The following is a 19,792-nucleotide window of genomic DNA, read 5'->3' on the forward strand; positions in this document are numbered from 1 at the left end:
GTTATCGCATGTGTTTGTACTGTAGTCCTTCTTACAGCTGAGTAGTATTCTATCGTATGTATATACCACATTTTATTTATCGATTCATCTGTTGATGGGCATTTGGGTTGATTACAACTTTTGGCAATAGTGAATAATGCTGCTATGAACATTGGTGTGCATATATCGGTTTGTGTCCTTATTTTCAGTTCTTTTGGGTATATACTCAGCAGTGGAATTGCTGGGTCATATGGCAGATCTATAGCTAACTTTCTGAGAAACCCCCAAACTGTCCTCCAGAATGGCTGGATCCTTCTGCATTCCCACCAGCACATCCTCTCCAGCACTTGTAGTCTTCTGTTTTTTTGATAGCTGCCAGTCTTATAGGAGTAAGATGGTATCTCATTGTAGTTTTGATTTGCATTTCCCTAACAGCTAGTGGTTCTGAGCATTTTTTCATGTGCTTTTTAGCCATTTGTATTTCTTCTTTGGAGAAGCGTCTGTTCAAATCTTTTTCCCATTTTTTAAATGGGTTGTTTGTCTTTTTATTTTCGTGATGTAGGAGTTCTTTATATATGTAGGATATAAGTCTATCAGATATATGGTTACCTAATATTTTCTCCCATTAGTAGGCTGTCTTTTCACTTTCATGACAGACTCCTTTGAGGTGCAGAAGGCTTTAATTTTGAGGAGGTCCCATTTATCTATTTGTTCTTTTGCTGCTTATGCTTTGGGTATGAAGTTCATGAAGCCGTTTCCTATTTCAAGGCCCTGTAGATGCTTCCTGACAATGTTTTCCAAGGTCTTTATGGTCTTGGCTCTTATATTTATGTCTTTGATCCATCTTGAGTTCATTTTTGTGTAATGTGTGCAATGACAATCCTCTTTCCTTCTTTTGCATATAGATATCAAATTCTCTAGGCACCATTTGTTGAAGAGGCCATTCTCTCCCAGTTGAGTGGGCTTGGTGGCCTTGTCAAATGTCAGATGAGTGTATATATGAGGATCTATATCAGAACTCTCAATTCAGTTCCATTGGTCAGTGTGACTATCCTTGTGCCAAAACCATGCCGTTTTCACTACTGTAGCTTTGTAGTATCTTTTGAAGTCAGGTAGTGTGATTCCTCCAATTTCATTTTTACTTTTCAGAATGTCTTTGGCTATTCGGGGCCTCTTTCCTTTTGAAATAAATTTCATAGTTTTTGTAGTTCATTAAAAAATGCTGTATTGGTTTTTATTGGGATTGCATTGAATCTGTAGATCAGTTTTGGTAGGATAGATATCTTAATATTTAGTCTTCCTATCCAAACATGGAATATTCTTTCATTTATTTAGGTGTTCTTTGATTTCCTTGAACAGTGTTGTGTAGTTTTCTATGTATAAGTCTTTTACGTCTTTAGTTAAATTTATTCCTAGGTATTTGGTTTTTTAATTTACTTTTGTAAATGGTATTTGTTTCTTGATTTTCTCAGATTGCTCATCATCGGTGTACAGAAATGCTACTGATTTTTGTGCATTGATCTTATAACCTGCGAGTTTACTGAACTCATTTATAAGTTCTAGAAGCTTTGTTTAGACTTCTCAGGGCTGCTTTTTATGTATAGGATCATGTCATCTGCAAATAGTGAAATTTTGATTTTTTCCTTTCCTATTTGGATCCCTTTTATATCTGGATTTTGCCTCAGTGCTGAAGCAAGTACTTCTAAGACAATGTTAAATAGAAGAGGTTATAGTGGGCAGCCTTGTCTTGTTCCTGATCTTAGAGGGAAAGATTTTAGGATTTCACCATTGTAAATGATGTTCTGTGGGTTTTTCATTTATACCCTTTATCATGTTCAGAAAATTTTGTTCTATTCCTATCTTTTGCAGTGTTTTTATCAAGAAAGGGTGCTGTTTTTTGTCAAATACCTTCTCCGCATCTATAGATATGATCATGTGTTTTTTTTCCCATCAATCTGTTTATGTGGTGTATTACATTAATTGATTTTCTTATGTTGAACCATCCTTTCATACCAGGAATGAAACCCACTTGGTCGTGGTGTATAATTCATTTAATGTGTTGTTGGAATACGATTAGTAGGTACTTTGTTGAGGATTTTCGCATCTAGGTTCATTAGAGAGATTGGTCTGTAATTTTCCTTTCCTATGGTGTCTTTGTTTGGCTTTGGTATTAGGGTAATTTAGGCATCATAAAATGAATTAGGCAATGTTCCTTCTGTTTAGATTTTTTGGAAGAGTTTAAGCAAGATTTGTGTCAGTTCCTTCAGGAATGTTTTGTAGAATACACCTGTGAAGCCATCTGGCCCAGGGCTCTTCTTAGTTGGGAGGCTTTTAATGACTGATTCTATCTCTTTACTTGTGTTTGGTTTGTTGAGACCATCAGTTTCTTCTTTTGAAAATGTAGGTTGCTTATGTGTTTCTAGGAATTTGTCCCTTTCCCCTAAATTGTCTTTCTTGTTGGAATACAGTTTTTCAAAGTATCCTCTTATGATAGTCTTTATTTCAGTGGGGTCAGTGGTGATATCCCCTTTCTCATTTCTTATTTTGTGTATTTGCATCTTCTCTCTTTTTTCCTTTGATAGTTTAGCTAAGGGTTTGTCAATTTTATTGATCTTCTCAAAGAACCAACTGTTTGTTTTGTTTATTTTTTCCAGCACTTTCTTATTTTCTCTTTCATTTAGTTCTACTCTGATCTTCGTTCTTTCTTTTTTCCTTCTTTGGGATTTTTTTTTTTTACTAATTCCTCCAGTTGTGCAGTTAGTTCTTCAATTTTAGCTCTTCTTTTTTTGATGTATGAATTTATGGCTCTGAATTTGCCTCTCAGTACAGCTTTTGCTGCATCCCATAAGTTTTGATATATTGTGTTATAATTTTCATTAGTTTCAAGGTAGTTATTGATTTCTGCTGAGATTTCCTCCTTCACCCACAGTTTTTCTAAGAGTGTGTTGTGTGACTTCCATGTCTTGGTGCCATATCTGGGTCTCTGGCCCTTGCAGATTTCCAGCTTCATTCCACTCTGGTCAGAGAAATTATTTTGTATGATTTCAATCTTTCTGAATTCATTGAGACTTTCTTTGTGGCCTAGCATGTGGTTTATCTTGGAGAATGATCCATTTGCATTTGAAAAGAATGTATATTCTGCTGTATTTGGGTGTAATGTTCTGTATATGTCTGTTAGGTCCAGATCCTCTAATATATTGTTCAAAGTCTTTGTTTCTTTATTGATTCTCTTTTGAGATGTTTTGTCCAATGGCGATAGTGGTGTGTTGAAGAGTCCCCCACTATAATTGTAGAGGCATCTATTCCCTTCCCTTAGTTTCTCCAGTGTTTGCCTCACATATTTGGAGTCACCTTTGTTAGGGGCATAAATGTTTATGATTGTTCTTCTTTAAAGATTATCCCTTTCACCAATATGTAGTGTCCATCTTTGTCTCTCACAATAGTTTTGCATTTAAAGTTTATTTTGTCCGATATTAATATAGCTACTCCTGCCCTTTTCTGGTTATTGTTTGCCTGTAAGATTGTTTTCCAGCCATTCACTTTCAATCTCCTTGAATACCTGGGTCTAAGATGTGTTTCTTGTAGACAGCATATAGATGGGTCATATTTCCTTATCCAGTCTTCCTATTTGCCTCTTAGCAGGTGAATTTAGTCCATTGACATTCAGTGTTATTACTTTCAAGGAATTACTTATATTAGACATATTTTCTTTGGACTTATGTTTGTCATATGTTGCTTGATTTTTTTCTTTCTTTTTGTCAATTTAGTTGGTCTTACACTGTCTTCCAACTCTGTCTTTCTTGTTTTTTCCTTTCCTCCTGCAGAACTCCCTTTAGTATTTCTTGAAGGGCAGGTTTCTTGTTAGCATACTCTCTTAGTTTCTGTTTCTCTGTGAATATTTTGAACTCTCCATCATTTTTCAATGCTAGCTTTGCTGGATAGAATATTCTTGATTAGAAATTCTTTTCTTTTAGTACCTTGACTATGTCATATTACTGCCTTCTTGGCTCCATGGCTTCAGTTGAGAAATCAGCCCTTAATTTTATGGAGCCTCCCTTGTATGTGATGGTTTTCTTTTCTCTTGCTGCTTTTGGTATTTTCTCTTTGCTTTTGTGCATTGGATAATTTGACAAGTATATGTCTTGGGGTAGTCCTGTAGGGATTATGCTTTTTGGGGTGTGTTGTGCTTCTTGGACATGTACATGCATCTCCGTCAATAGGTTTGGGAAATTTTCAGCCATTATTTCCTCCAACACCCCTTCTATTGCCTTTCCCTTGCTGAGGAGCAAGTGAGTGAAGGCAAAACAGCTTTCATCCAAGTCTTTACAGAGGAGTGCTTTGTGTATTAGTAAACACTTTGTGTTGCTGAAAACATCTTTTACTTTTTGAAATGATGTGGTTAATTTTTGGTTTTCAGGGCCTATTCAGCAACTTTAAAACTTAAAGTAGTTTAATTAAATTTAACATTTCTTTTTGCTGCCTTCCCCATTGATGACTGTAACTGTATTTTATGTTTATTTCTCTTATTTTTTGTTAAAGATTGAATAGAGAGAAGACAATTGTGCCCTTTATTCTTCCTCTCAAGTCCTTCTCTGCCCATCCCTGTGCTCCATCACATCCTCATCCAGCATTCTTTCTTCCTAAAACACACCAGCAGTGGTGGTTCACATGTTGGACCTCAAGGCCTACTGATCCTGTCTCATTCTTTTGTTTTTTTTAGGAGGTCTTGGGACTTGAACCCAGGACTCGTACATGGGAAGTGGGCGCTCAACCACTGAGTTATGTCTGCTTCCCAATGAGAGTTTTTTTTTTTTTTCGTTTTGTTTTGTTTTGTTTTTGGGAGGTACTGGGGATCGAACCTGGGACCTTGTACATGGGAAGCAGGCACTTAACCCCTTGAGCTACATCTGCTTCCCCCATCTCGTTCTTTTATGGCTGCTTGGCAACATGATGCTAAGCTGTGTCCCTGGGTTCCATATGGAATAGGAACCCTGGATGACAAGCTAGTTATGATTTGGTTCTCATATACTTTTATTATTATATTACTGTTGTCATTATCATTTTTACTTCTGCTGTTATCACTATCACTAGTGTAGAACATGACAACATATGTCTGTTGAGGGCTTATTAAGTACCACTCACTGTGCCATGTACCCACTCTCCATTCTTCATCTCATTGAGTTCTCACAGCAGCCCCAACAGGTGGGCACTAGGATTCCCCCTTTATGCAGGTGAGAAAACTGAGGCACAGCAAAGGAGCCTGTGGGAGGTCATCCAGCACACCTGTGGCTGAGCCTGGAATCGAACCTTGGCCACCTGCAGAGCCCAAGCTCTTCACTGCCGAGCTCCACTGACATCTTGTCATCTTTGTTTCCCTGTGAAATGAAATCACATCCTCTTGAGTTGCTTTCCTTTTCTGTTATCCTTTGCTATTCATCATGGGTACTGGGACTTTCCTGCTTTCTCAGCTGTGCTCCAGGAAATCAGTGGAGGGTATTTGGACCTCAGGTGGGCGTAGTGAGAGGAAGCAGCCTGCTTGCTTATCTCGGAGCTATGATGTTAATCCAGAGTTTTAATCCTGTTTCTTCTGGGGGAGATTCTCTTGGTTGCCCTCAGTTCATTCTTTGTACAACGAGGCACTATTTTCCTGCCAGCCCTTGCTCTAGGCCCTGGTTATCCAGGGCTGAGCAGAGAGGGGTGGCCCTGCCCCATAGGGCTTACATCTAGTGGGAAAGACAGGCTGAACGGCTCTGCTGCTTCTGCTCCAGCATGATACACATGCTCCCGAAAAATCTCACAATGCTCTGAGGGCTCTGGGGAAAATGGGGCTAACAGCACACCGCTGAAGCCTCGGCTGGCTGTAGGGAGCCCCTGTGCAGCACTTGTTTTCAGATTCATCAAATACAGACAGAAGGGTTCCTGCTGCCAGGGCCGGGGGCTGTTCCTTCCTGCTGACCGCTGTAATTTGCTCCCGCTGGCCTGGCTCTCCTTGCCCAGGAAAAACCCGACGCAGCCTTGTATTACACTGATGCTCCCTGTTTACTTGTTCCATATGAGCCAGTTCTCCTTAGAGAAACAAGTGTCATATGAGGACCGTCTGCTGTTATGGGGGCGGCACGTGCTTTGAGGGAGAAGAGCCTGAACATGAGGTTGAGTCCGAGGGCATGGTGGCTGAGGTGGCCGGACTTGTTTCTGTCCATTCAGTGTTTGCATCCTTTTTTGATCTTCTCTCACTCATCAAACTAGTAGCCGTATCTCTGATTTACATGGACCCCTGAGCCCTGAACTGGAAAGGTTGCTGATCTTTATACATGTGCTTGGGCATGGATGACAGACTTCTATTCTCCCCCTGGCTTAAACAGATACTGGGGCTTCTAGGTACAATGGCACTTACACTGGAAATAGCCCTGCTTGTTCCTCGTCCCCCAGCTCTGTCAGACTCTTCTACTGTAATAGCTGGGGCACTGGGCAGGTGAGCCTCAGTGCAAAGGTCAGGTTTGCCCAGGACTCTTCTGGTTTTGGCACTGAAAACACTGCATCCCAGAACCCCTCAGTCCTGGGAAAGCTGAAGAATTTGATCACCTGAGAAAGGAGACAGGGCAGTTCTCAGCGTTAGCTGCCAGGCGGTGGAGCTGGGTATGGAGGTGTCCATCAAGGCAGGAAGGAGAGGCCGACCGTCCTGGCGGGAGGAACGACAGAGCTCAGCGACCAAGTGCCGAGGAGAGATGCGTGTTGCTGCCGGGCTCTAAGCAGGTGTACAGACGGCCTGAGGTGGGGCGGGAGGTTCAGGGACAGACTGGAATGAAGGGGTGGAAGAGAGACCAGAACGCTGCAAACCCTTGCTGGCCACCTGCCAGGCTGGTCATTTGGTGAAAGGGCCTGCTGCATTTGGTAGCAGCAGGGCCTGGCAGCACAGCAGGAGGAAGAGGTGCTCAAGCTGAGACCAGAAGAAGGGTGGGAGAAAATGCACGCTGAAGTGTCAGGAAGCATTTTTGCAGGGTGACCCATTTGGAGGCTCTTTCTGCTTCCCAGCAAACTCCCCAGGGCTGCATCCCTGCCTGCCTGCCTGTCTCCCTCCCTTATTTACTTCTTTTTATTTGCATACAGTAAAATTCACCCTTCGTAGGACATAGTTTTATGAGATTTGACAAAACAGTTGCATGACCACCACCTCTGTCAAGATACAGAACAGTCTCAACATCCCCCCAGTTCCCACTTGGTAGTCACCTCTTCTCCCATTCCCAGCCCCTGGCAACCACTGATCTGTTTTTGTTCCTGTAATTTGCTGCATGCCTTTTGATGAAGGGTAGAGCTGGGATTTTCCAGGTAGTCAGTCACCTCCCTGGAGGCTAAACTGCAAGGACAGATTCCCTGGAGCACCATCCCCCCATTTGTATGTAGGTGAAACTGGTTGGGGATGAACATAGAGGTCAGTGGGGAAAGGTACTGGGTGCCGCTGGAAGGGAGTGAGTCCCAAACTATCCCATGGGGCTCGAGTGGGCAGGGCTGGGGGGCAGAGGCCGGGGGAGGAGGGGTCTCAGGGCACTTAGGTGGTCAAGAGCAGGGGTCAGCAAGGGCTGGTTCCCACTAGAGCGCTAAGGGTCAGCATTGGGAACATTGGTCCATGCTAACTGTGGGGCCTGGGTTGAGCTACACAGTCAAGGGGTCAGAATTAGGATGGAAGGAAGCAAGGGGGGTCCTTGGTGATTCTGGCAGAAGGAGCTGAAGCATTTGCAGTGGGTTGGATGCTTTGGGGTGCCCACTTGTCTGTCTCACTAATATAGGGTTTATTGCTTTGGTTGAAAATTCTAGAGGGAAGGTGATTTCAGACTTAGCTTTGCCTTGCTTCCCATTGTGACTCTTTCTGTGGGATTCTCTGAGTCCTGCGTTCCTCTGTGCCTGAGCTTTGACCTCAGGCTGGCCTTCAGGAGAGCAGTGATGGTTGCAGTCCTTGCCCTTATCCCAGCATTCCAGGCTCAAGTCCTGAAAGCCACTCTCAGGTCACTTGTCCTCCTTTGAACCACTTGCTCTGGCGAAGGTCGTGGACCCGAGCATGGAGGCAGCCTCCTGGGAAACCACCTTAAGCCCCATGTGGACTCTGGGACTGCTGGGAAGGAGGGGAGAAATGGAGGCTGGAAGGGCAGCTGGAATGTGCTGCTTCTGTGACCTCAACTTGCTTAACTGGGCCGTTGGGAGGAGGGATAAAAAACAGGGGTGTGGGCAAGGGGAGTGAGCAGCCTTAGCAGTTCTCCCTTCCTGAGGGTGGGACTGGGGAGGGGTGTGCATTCGCTAATGAAGGTATCACCTCTGGCTGGTGGCACAATTGTCCTGAAGAGCACGTTGGGGCGTTTCTGTGGCAGTGTGCTTGAAACCAGGCTGGCCCCACCATGCCCCCCAAGACCAGAAACCTCAGCACCCTCACCTTGTTCAGGGGCAGCCTGCTGAACTCCCTTCCTTGCACCCTTCCCCACTCTTAATTTGGTTCTGCTGGCCTCCTGCACCTTTGGCTCTGTCCCAGCCTCTCCTTTTGGCAAGAACGGGCCTTTCTCAGTTTACACGCCAGTGATCCATTGCTGCTTAACATGCTACCCCGAGACAAAGAGCTTGAGAGCAGTTGTTTGGTGGTGTCACAGTGCACGTTGTCTCTGACCTTGTGGTGTCCACTGGGGCTGGAGGGCCGGGTTGCTTCTTTTTTTTTTTTTTTAAAGACTTATTGAAAAAAAAACTTTATTTCTCTCTCCTTCCCCACCCCCCCAGTTGTCTGCTGTCTGTGGCTATTCACTGTCTTCTGTTAACACTTCTATCTTTATCAGCAGCACGGGAATCTGTATTTCTTTTTGTTGCGTCATCTTGCTGTGTCCGCTCTCCATGTGGGAGGTGCCATTCCTGGGCAGGCTGCACTTTCTTTCGCGCTGGGTGACTCTCCTTACGGGGCGCACTCCTTGAGCGTGGGGCTCCCTTACATGGGGGACACCCCTGCGTGGCAGGGCACTTCTTGCACGCATCAGCACTGTGCATGGGCCAGCTCCACACGGGTCAAGTAGGCCTTGGGTTTGAACCGCGGACCTCCCCTGTGGTAGGCGGCCGCCCTTTCCATTGGGCGCTTCCCCCAAAGTCCGCTTCCCCCGGATTGCTTCTTGACCCCCTTCTTCAGTGTTGCCTCATTCCCCTGGGCCTCCCTGTGTAGCCTGAGCGGTCTCAGGGTCATTCTAACGTGGAGGCTGGCTTCGCCTCCGCAGGTGTTCCTCGAGAGGAAATGGAAGCCTACTGTCCTTTGAGGCTGGGCCTGGGAGCTGCCACAGCCTCACTTCCGCCATCGCCTACTCATCAGAGCAGCCTCAGCCGGCCTGACCCAAGGGGAGAGGACACAGACCCACCTCACATCGGAAGGGATGGTGGAGGGTGTGTGGACATCTTTAGTCTTCCATAGCTCATCACCCAGGTACTCTCAAAGGTCAGAACTCTTTTCCTTCTCTGGCTCTCCTGGAAAGAATTGCTTTAGGGGAAAGAACCTAGTGCACAAATTTGTCAGTTTCCCCTTCTGCTGCCGAACAAGCCACAGGTTCGCCAGGCTTCGGTGGCTCACCAGGCTAACCAATCGGCTCAGGAAACCAGGTTCAGGTGTGACCTTCTGCGTCCTGTCCGTATCCTGACATCCAGCCTCAGAGCAGCGGGAGCCCTGTTCAGTGGGGAGCATTCAACACTCTGAAAGATGAGTTCGGAGCAGGCATTACTTTCATATTTAGGAAAAAAATAAATGTCACACAAAAATGCAGTCATTGAAAAGGACCCCCGCTCCCAACATTCTCTTGCCAGCCTTCAGCCCTTTGTATCAGGCCCAGGAATGCATTCACCTGTTGGCTTTGTTCAGCAAACCAGAAGCTGCTCTTTTTATGGCCTTAAAAAGAGCTACCTGTGGGGCCGATCTATCGTGGGTGGCAAAGAGCTAAAGAAATCTAGAAAGGCATTGGAGGAGTGCAGCGGCTTCCTGATGGCCTCGGTGCTGTTCGCTGCCTGGGGCGTGCATTGTGTCCACATCCCTGTGAGTTCCTAAGTCACAGGGAAACATTGGGAGGAGGAAGACCTCATCTGTCTTTTGCTTAATAGTTGTATTAATTAGTTTTTATGGATTGGTTTAATTTTTCATTCCTATTACTACTTGAGTCTTTTTAGCAGCATTCGTGAACTCTCCGTGGAAGCTTGTTTTATATATTTGGGCAAGGACTGTGATGCCAAAAGCATTATTTTTAATGTCAATTTAGGCAATGACAATGTGGGATCGAGTCTTCATTGTTAATGAATCTGAGGCTGTCATAGTACGGCAGAGGGCTGGAGCGCTTGTGTAGAAGTTTGATACAGATGTGCAACTTATTTTGGCCAAATTAGTTAATATTTTTCTCCATTCTTTCCTTTTCTTTCATTCTTTTCCATAATTTGCTTATCAACGAATTTGCTTCTGTGTGTCCCTCTTTTTTTTTTTTTTTCATTTTGGCTTCTTTTTTTAATATTTTTTGTCTTTGTTTTTTAATGTTACATTAAAAAATGTGTCCCTTTTTTTTTTTTTTAAAGATTTATTTATTTATTTGTTTCTCTCTCCTCCCCCCACCCTGGTTGTCTGTTCTATTTGCTGTGTCTTCTTTGTCCGCTTCTGTTGTTGTCAGCGGCACAGGAATCTGTGTTTCTTTTTGCTGCGTCATCTTGTGTCATTTCTCCGTGTGTGTGGTGCCATCACAGGTCAAGGAGGCCCGGGGTTTGAACCATGGACCTCCCATGTGGTAGATGGATACCCTAACCACTGGGCCAAGTCTACTGCCCTGTTTCCCTCTTTTTGATCTTCACTTACATCCTCTCCATGTCTACAATCTTCCCGAATGGCAAACTACATCCATTTTCATTTTTAAGTCCTATCTTTTCATGCTTCCCTTGATTTGCTGATTACCCAGCATGAACAACAGCCTAATTTTACCAGTTCTCCTTTCCTTTACCTAAAATAAGTTTGTGGTTGCCTTCAAAACATAGTCAGGGATATGGTGGCGTTTTTGTACCTTTGAGGTGCCTGGCAGAGTGCCTCACCCATTGTCAGCACTCAGTTTGGTGTGGTGAATGGTGCTCCATCCAGGGAGATGAGGATGGGCTCCCTTCAGCCTTCTGCTTCTACTGGGTTCCTGCCCTCTGTCCTTATTCTCCTTCATCCCTTTCAGCTCATTTCACAACCTCTGTGTCCACTTCTAGTCATGAATTGCAGGGCTAGCTCCTCCTCCTTGCAATTTAATTTGAAGAAACAAAGGCAGTTTTTAAAAAGAAGACCCAGACACACAAAGAGAGAAACTCCTGTTCACACTTGTCATGTCCAGGTGCACGGAATGACTTGGGATGAAAGGAAAAGTCAGAGTCACTTAGCAGAGGGATAGGAAGAGTTCAGAGCCTTATTGATTCAAGGTCTGCAGATTCAGAAATACTGATGAGTTGGCTTTTAAAATTTTTCTTCAGAGGTTTTAGTAAGCAAATTAATAGAATAAGTAGTATAACCTTGTAATTGATCTTTCTTTGCTCTTTCCTGAGTGAATTCCTCTAGTTCAATACTACTTTCTTTTGACCATGTCCAGGCCAGAGATTAGGCTAGCCAGTCTATTGAGTTTTATTTTTTAATTAATAGATTTTTTTAGAGCAGTTTTAGAGAGAAGAATTGAGCAGAAAGTTCCCATATACCACCATCAGCACAGTTGCCCCTGTCATGAATATTTTTTCATTAGTATGGTCTATCTCTTGCAGTTGATGAACCAATATTGATACATTACTTTTTTTTTTAAGCATGTATTTTATTTTAAATACTTAAAATTAAAAAAATACTTTAAAAAGATACTTTATGTAACATAAATGTTACATAAAAAATGTTGGGATGGGAAGTGGACTTGGTCCAACGGATAGGGCGTCCGCCTACCACATGAGAGGTCCGCGGTTCAAACCCTGGGCCTCCTTGACCCGTGTAGAGCTGGCCCATGTGCAGTGCTGATGCATGCAAGGCGTGCCATGCCACGCAGGGGTGTCCCCGCGTAGGGGAGCCCCATGCGCAAGGAATGCACTCTGTAAGGAGAGCTGCCCAGCGCGAAAGAAAGTGCAGCCTGCCCAAGAATGGCGCTGCACACACGGAGAGCTGACACAGCAAGATGACGCAACAAAAAGAAACACAGATTCCCGGTGCCACTGTTAAGGATAGAAGCGGTCACAGAAGGCAGCGCAGCAAATGGACACAGCAGACAACTGGGGTGGGAGGGAAGAAAGGGAGAGAAATAAATGAAAAATAAATCTAAAAAAGAAAAATGAAAAAAAAAGTTTGGGGATTCCCATATGCCCCACTCCCTCACCCTACCATACTTTCTCATATTAACAACATCCTTCATTAGTGCAATACATTTGTTAAAATTGATGAACACGTATTGGAGCATTGCCACTAAGTGTGGATTATGGTTTACTATTATAGTTTAAACTCTCTTCTGCATAATTTTCTAAGTTATGACAGAATATATAATGGCCTGTATCTGTCATTGCAGCATTATTCAGGACAATTCCAGTGTCCTGAAAATGCCCCCATATTATACCAATTTTTCCCCTTTCCCTCCCCTCAGAACCTCCAGTGGTTCTTCCATCGCTAGAATAACAGTAAGTCTATAGTGGAATAATAGTAAGCCTACTCTAGTCCATCGTTCATTCCCCAATCCTGAGGATTCTGGGATGGTGATGCCCACTCCAGTACTAATTGAGAGGGGGCTTAGATTCCATGGGGTAGGTGGATGGAACTATCTTGCTTGCAGTTGTAGTCTCTCTCTCTTCCTTAGGATGGTTGTTGTCCATCATCATTTCCTTGTTACTTGTCCTGGGTGAGTCCAATGAACTGGAGAGTAGTTTTGCAACTCTGTTGGGATTCAGGGCCCAGTTGGCACATGGAAAGCCCAGTGATTTAAGTCTCTTTGACATAAACCTATCGACTCTAGTACTAACTATAGGTTCAAATAGGAGGGGCAGAAGAGCTATGTATAGGGGAACCACAACTGAGTCCAACTCTGACATTGGGGAGCGTAAGTTCCAAAGTAAGGCCCACTGGAGGGCGCCAAACTCCTGAGCTTGCAGCCCTGCTCCTTCTTGCTCAAATGTGGCTTCTCTCTAAGCCAAACTCAGCATATAAATGCACCCCCCAGCATGGAACATGACTCCCAGGGATGAGTCTCCTTGGCACCGAGGGATTACTACCAAGCACCAACTACAGTGCAACTGGAAAAAGGCTTTGACCGAAAGGGGGAAAGGGTAAAGACAAATGAGTTTTTATGGCTAAGAGACTTCAGAGTGAGTCAGGAGGTCATTCCAGAGGTTATGCTTATGCACGTCTCGGCAGGATCTCATTGACTGCTAAAATAGATAGTACCCTAAATAGCGGGGCTCCTGAGGGCTCTGGAGACATCCAGGCAGGCACTGTGATACATTACTTTTAACTAAAGTGCATAGTCTTCATTAGGATTCACTGTTTGTTGTACAGTTCTATGGGTTGTTTTTTTTTTTTTTTTAAATATATAAATTATACTATTTTAAAAAGGCAGTAACACTCTTCCTATGTTTAGTTCTTTTTCTCATAATGTGCAACAAGTAAGAAGATCTTGCCCAGGTGGCTCCAAACCCCATGGAACTAAATGTTCTGGCAGACTCAGGGCTCTGCTGATGGAGGCCCTGCTGCACAGAGGCAGTGCCAGCCCTGGACCCCATCCCCTCTGTACCACTTGCTGGTGGTCTGGTTGGTGGTGGCCAGGTACAGAGCAAAACACAGATAGCTCCCCAAGAGGAAGCACAGCACCATGACAAACCCCAGCATGAAGACAGGTCTTGGGAACGTCAGAGATAGGTACTAAGTAAGAAAGGTGAAGTCAACCACCTGGGGGCTTCCAAGGACTTCTGCTTAAATCTCCAGGTACACATTTGACAAATCCAACTGGATTTGAAACATGCCGAGGCCGTCACTGTCAAGAGGTGGATGTGGAAGTACTGGTATCCTAGGTGCTAATGCTGTTGTACACCCAAGCACTGTGATGCTCGAAACGGTGCTCACACCAGTGACACACTCTGCAGTGCTCAGATCAAGCTGGTTTCCTTCTGTCACAAGTGGAGCATCTCAGGTTCTGTAGATGAATCACTTCCTCGAATTCATAAACTTGAAGAAGCAGCCATCCATTTGCTTTTGTTATAGTCCCAGGGTTGGTTATACAACTTAGGGGAAAAAAACACAGGTTTACAGACAGTAGCAGATAGGGCAGAAGAAAGTAATATAAGGAGAACTTCAGTTCTGGACAGTAGTCAGGTATTTCCCAGATGTATTCAGAAGAAACCATCCCGTGCAAGATGAGATGAGGTTGCGGGGCAAGGAAGGTGTGGGTTTGCATATGAAGAGGTAGTGGAGCGATCTTTGCCTGGCTCTCTGAAGACACACTGGAATTAGACACGAAAATATCTGTGCCTCCCCCCCCCTCCCCACCAACCGGGCCTTTCAAGTAATGGCTGTTTGAGCAGATGTAGGTCATAAACACCATTTCAGTGCCGAAGTCTCATAGAACAAGAAGAGAACCAGGTGGTTCTATCCTGGGGCATAGTTTTCTTGGTAGAATAATTTTCAGCTGGCAGCTCTGGCATTCCTCCTCCCAAAAGTCATGGGGAATTCACAGCATCTTCTCCTGTGCCATTGAGTGTGCCTCGCCACGGGCAGCACCTAGAGCCCCAGGAGATGTGGCTCCTCCAGGAGGCTGGAGCTAGCACCCGGCTCCGCCAGCTGCAGCACACCAGCGCCTTCATGGCATAGTCTGAGACTTGTGTTCTGTGGGTTTGGACAAATGCATAATGTCACGTGTCCACAATTACAGAATCTTACAGAATGGTTTCCCTGTCCTAAAATTCCTGTGTTCTACCTATTTAATCCCTCCCTCACCATGGCAACCACTGGTCTTTTACTCTCTCTTTTCTTTTCAGAATTTCATGTAGTTGGAATCAAACAGTGTATAGCCTTTACAGACTGGCTTCTTTCACTTAGCATCATGCATTTAAAGTTCCTTCATGTCTTTTTATGACTTGATAACTCATTTCTTTTATTGCTGAATAATGTTACATTTTGCAGATATACCACAGTTTGTCCATTCACTCTCTGAGTATATCTTGATTGCTTCTAAGCTTCGGTAACTATGAATAAAGCTGCTATAAACATTTGTATGGACATAAGTTTTTGAGTCATTTGGGTAAATACTGAGGAGTGCAATTGCTGCATCTTATGATAAACCTGTCTTTCAAAATGGCTATACCATCTTTGCATTTGTGCCAGCAGTGAATGAAGGCTCCCGTAGCTCCCCATCCTCACTAGCATTTGGTGTTGTCAGTGTTTTGGATTTTAGTCCTTCTAGTAGATTTTGTGTCGTGTATATCATTTTTTTTAATGTATGTATTTTTAAAAGATACATAGACCACACAAATGGTTACATTAAAAAATTATTAAAAATAAAAATATGTCCCACTCCCCCCCACCCCTCACTTTTCCCTTATCAACAACTTCTTTCATTAGTGTGGTACATTCATTGCAGTTGATGCATACATTTCTTTGTATATATTTGATAGAAATCTTTTATCATATATGTGTTTTGCAAATATTTTCTCTTAGTCTGTGGCTTGTCTTTTCATTATCTCAATTGTGTCTTTTGCAGTTTTTCATTTTAATGAAGTCTTTAATGGATTGTGCTTTTGGTTTTGTATAGAAAAAGTCATCACCAAATCAAAGGTCACTTAGATTTACTCCTCTGTTGTCTTCTAAAGGTTGTATAGTTTTGTACTTTACATTAGGTCTGTGACCCATTTTGAGTTAATTTTTGTGAAAGGTATAAGGTCTGTGTCTAGATTTATTTTTTGCATGTGGATGTCCAGTTTGTTCCAGCATCATTTGACTATTGAGTTTTAAGTCAGTTACTTATTTTTCATTTCCAGTATTTCTGATTTGCTTTTTGGTCTTATATTAATTTATTTTTGAATAGGTAATATGAGCAGGTAGTTCAGACATCAAAATGACATGAAAAATTCCAGTTGAGGAGTCTTTTTTTTAAAAAAAAGATATTATTATCATTTTTTAAGATTGATTTAATTTATTTATTCCCCACCCCCTTGTTGCTTATGCCCGCTGTCTCCTGCCTGTGTCCATTTGCTGTGTCCATTCTTCCGTGTCTGCTTGTCATTTCTTCAGGAGGCACTGGGAACCGATTCTAGGGCCTTCTGATGTTGGAGAGAGGCACTCAATTGCTTGAGCCACCTCAGCTCTCTGGTCTGTTGTATCTCTCATTGTCTTTTCCTCAGTGTCTCTTTTTTGTTGTGTCATTTTGTTGCACCAGCTCACTGCATGGGCCAGCTCACCTTCACCAGGAGGACCTGGAATTTGAACCTGGGACCTCCCATATGATAGATGAGAGCCCAGTTGCCTGAGCCTTCATTCACTGCTGGCACAAATGCAAAGATGGTATAGCCATTTTGAAAGACAGGTTTATCATAAGATGCAGCAATTGCACTCCTCAGTATTTACCCAAATGACTCAAAAACTTATGTCCATACAAATGTTTCAGAGAAGTCTTGCTTTCACTGTTGTCCCCATTCACCGTTTCCCTTGCCTTCTATAGGTAACCACTTTTTTGGTCTATTCTTCCATTGTTTCATTATGCAAATGTGAGAAAATATGAACATACATACACACACACACATATATTCCTTTCTCCCTTCTATTAGAGAAGTTATGGGCTTACAGAACAATCATTCATAAAATACAGGATTCCCATATACCACCTTATTATTAACACCTTGTATTGATGTGGGACATTTGTTATAATTGATGAAAGCACATTTTTATCCTTGTACTATAAGTACAGTCCATGCCATATCTCCCTTTTGAACAGAAAGTAGCCTATTATATATTCCATTTCACATTTTTGCCTTTAAAAATTTAACAATATATCCTAGAGATTCTTTCCCTGTCAGTTCATAGAGAACTTCCTCACCTCTCTCGCTTTCTCTTGCTCTCTCTCTCGCTTTCTCTTGCTCTCTCTCTCGCTTTCTCTTGCTCTCTCTCGCGCTCTCTCTCGCTCTCTCTCTCGCGCTCTCCCTCGCTCTCTCCCTCGCTCTCTCCCTCGCTCTCTCCCTCGCTCTCTCCCTCGCTCTCTCCCTCGCTCTCTCCCTCGCTCTCTCCCTCGCTCTCTCCCTCGCTCTCTCCCTCGCTCTCTCCCTCGCTCTCTCCCTCGCTCTCTCCCTCGCTCTCTCCCTCGCTCTCTCCCTCGCTCTCTCCCTCGCTCTCTCCCTCGCTCTCTCCCTCGCTCTCTCCCTCGCTCTCTCCCTCGCTCTCTCCCTCGCTCTCTCCCTCGCTCTCTCTCGCTCTCTCCGCTCTCTCCGCTCTCTCGCTCTCCCTCTCACAAACAGCTTTATCGTAGGTAGGAATGTAGCCTGGCTTATTTAATTCATCTTGTATTGTTCAACTTTTGGGTCGTTTCTGATTTTTGACTCCTATGAACAGTGATGCAGTGGATCAAGTTAAACATGTCAGGTCATATGCAGGCACGTATAGCTGTGGGATCAGTTCTCAGCAGAGGGCTGGGTGAATAGTGCAGAAGGCTCTCGAAATGTTGCCCTTTTTGTGGGATGTGATTGCAATAGTCCCCAAAGCTCTACCAACAGGGTGTATTCTGAACCTTTAGAATTTTGCCCATCTGATAGATGAAAGTGATATCTCAGTGTAATTTTCATGTGCAGAGTATGCTTGAACATCTTTTTCAGATGTTTAGTCATTTGTATTTCCTTTTCTGTGAACTTTGCCTGGTTTTTCATTTAATTATTTGTCAGATTCTTTATTTCTGTGAGCTCTTTATATATGTTTTGAGTTACAGATACTTTTTCTCCATTTTGTCATTTGTCCTTTGACCTTGTGTAAGGGATTGTTTCCTGGACAGACATTTTTGATTTTTAAGTGGTTGATTGTCAAGTTTTTAAAATATCTGTTGCATTGTGAATCATAAACTATTCCTACTCAAGAGTTACAAAGACATCCGGCTTTCCCCCCTGCCCCTTTTAGTGCTTTTATGCTTTCATTTTTCACTTTTAAATCTTTGAACTATTTGGAGTTTATCTTGGTGTACAATGCAAAGCATGGATCCAAAATTCATCATTTTTTAGGTGGTTACTAAGTGGTTTCCCAAAACCATTTATCCTAAAAAACTATATTCACTTTCACTAGTTTAAGATTCTGGCTTTAGCTCACATTAAATTTCTGTGCATATTTATGAACTTGGAAATTTTGTTTGTGTTCTGTCTTTTTGATCTCTTTGTTAAAAGACATGTTTTAAGCTATTAAGGATTTTTACTATGCTTTCATATTGGGTAAGGGGAGTTTCTCCTGTGTGGTTCTTTTTTTTTTTTTTAAAGATTTATTTATTTCTCTCCCGTCCCCCTTCCTCACCCCGGTTGTCTGTTCTCTGTGTCTATTTGCTGCGTCTTCTTTGTCCGCTTCTGTTGTTGTCAGTGGCACAGGAATCTGGGTTTCTTTTTGTTGCATTGTCTTGTTGTGTCAGCTCTCCATGTGTGCGGCGCCATTCCTGGGCAGGCTGCACTTTCTTTCACTCTGGGCGGCTCTCCTTACAGGGCGCACTCCTTGTGCGTGGGGCTCCCCTACGTGGGGGACACTCCTGTGTGTCAGGGCACTCCTTGGGCGCATCAGCACTGCGCATGGGCCAGCGCCACACGGGTCAAGGAGGCCCGGGGTTTGAACTGCGAACCTCCCATGTGGTAGATGCAAGCCCTAACCACTGGACCAAGTCTGCCGCCCGTCCTGTGTGGTTCTTTAGAGTTTTCCTAGGTGTATTGTTTGTTTGTACATGCAATTTTAAATTGGATTGCCTTATTTCAGAAAGTACTCTTTGGTATTTATTTAGTAAATTTATTTATTTATTCATACATTTGTAAATCCTGTGGTCTATCATGATGCTTACCCTCTACCATAGTCCCTCACTTCACTTGTCCTTTTCTTCATTTTTGACCTTGCTTATCAAAATTCCAGCCCTTGTTAATTCCAGCTCCCTGCCTGTGCTGTACCTGCACCGGTGCAGCAAATGTGGCTGATGAAAACATGCCATCATGTTGGCTGGCCTCTCTTTCAGGGCCTTGACCTACAAATGGGTCTTCTTTGCTGCTCAGCAGTTGTTGACATTGACCTGTTTGTTTGCTCTGCTCTTCTCCTATGTGACTATTCTTCCTTGTTGAAACCTCTAGCACCTCTTCCCCTATCTTCACTTTTTTAGCTCTTTCCCTTACTTTCCATTAGCCTGAGAAAATTGAAGCAGTCAGAGGAGAACTTCCAGAAGTGCCATCCCGTGTACCTATAAATCCACGAGCATCTGCACTTAGGAACCAGCCTTCCTTCCCATTCCAGAGACTCACACCAAATCTTATGACCTCTCGCCTGGTCCAGGACCCTTCTCTGGCCATCCTCCCCTCTCTCCTAAGTCAGCTAATGTTCCTCCTCCTCTGACTCCTTCCCACCAGATTGCAGATGTGCTGTTAGTGCTCCCCAGAAGCCCTCTCTTTTTCCCACTTTTCCTTCTAGCTCCCTCCCCATTTCTCTGTTCCACTTGAAAAGAGCTTTCTATTCTGGCTGTCTCTAATTTCTCTCCTCTCATGCTCTAATAAATCCACTCCCTCAGGCTTTTGTCTCTGCCACTGCACTGAGACTGCTCTTGTTGAGGTCTGCTGGCCCCCTTTGCTCAGT

At 43.7% G+C, this 19,792-nt stretch overlaps 1 protein-coding gene and 1 pseudogene across 3 annotated transcripts in view; one reads left to right on the forward strand and one right to left on the reverse strand.

The window, feature by feature from the left end:
• DTD1 (D-aminoacyl-tRNA deacylase 1) overlaps positions 1 to 19,792 on the forward strand; it is a 220,867-nt gene that overhangs the window by 16,956 nt on the left and 184,119 nt on the right. The gene's annotated exons all lie outside the window — the stretch shown is intronic.
• Positions 13,589 to 19,026, reverse strand: LOC139437546 (palmitoyltransferase ZDHHC4-like; annotated as a pseudogene).

The sequence above is a fragment of the Dasypus novemcinctus genome, chromosome 24 (genome assembly GCF_030445035.2).
Source record: "Dasypus novemcinctus isolate mDasNov1 chromosome 24, mDasNov1.1.hap2, whole genome shotgun sequence".
Classification (NCBI taxonomy): domain Eukaryota; kingdom Metazoa; phylum Chordata; class Mammalia; order Cingulata; family Dasypodidae; genus Dasypus; species Dasypus novemcinctus.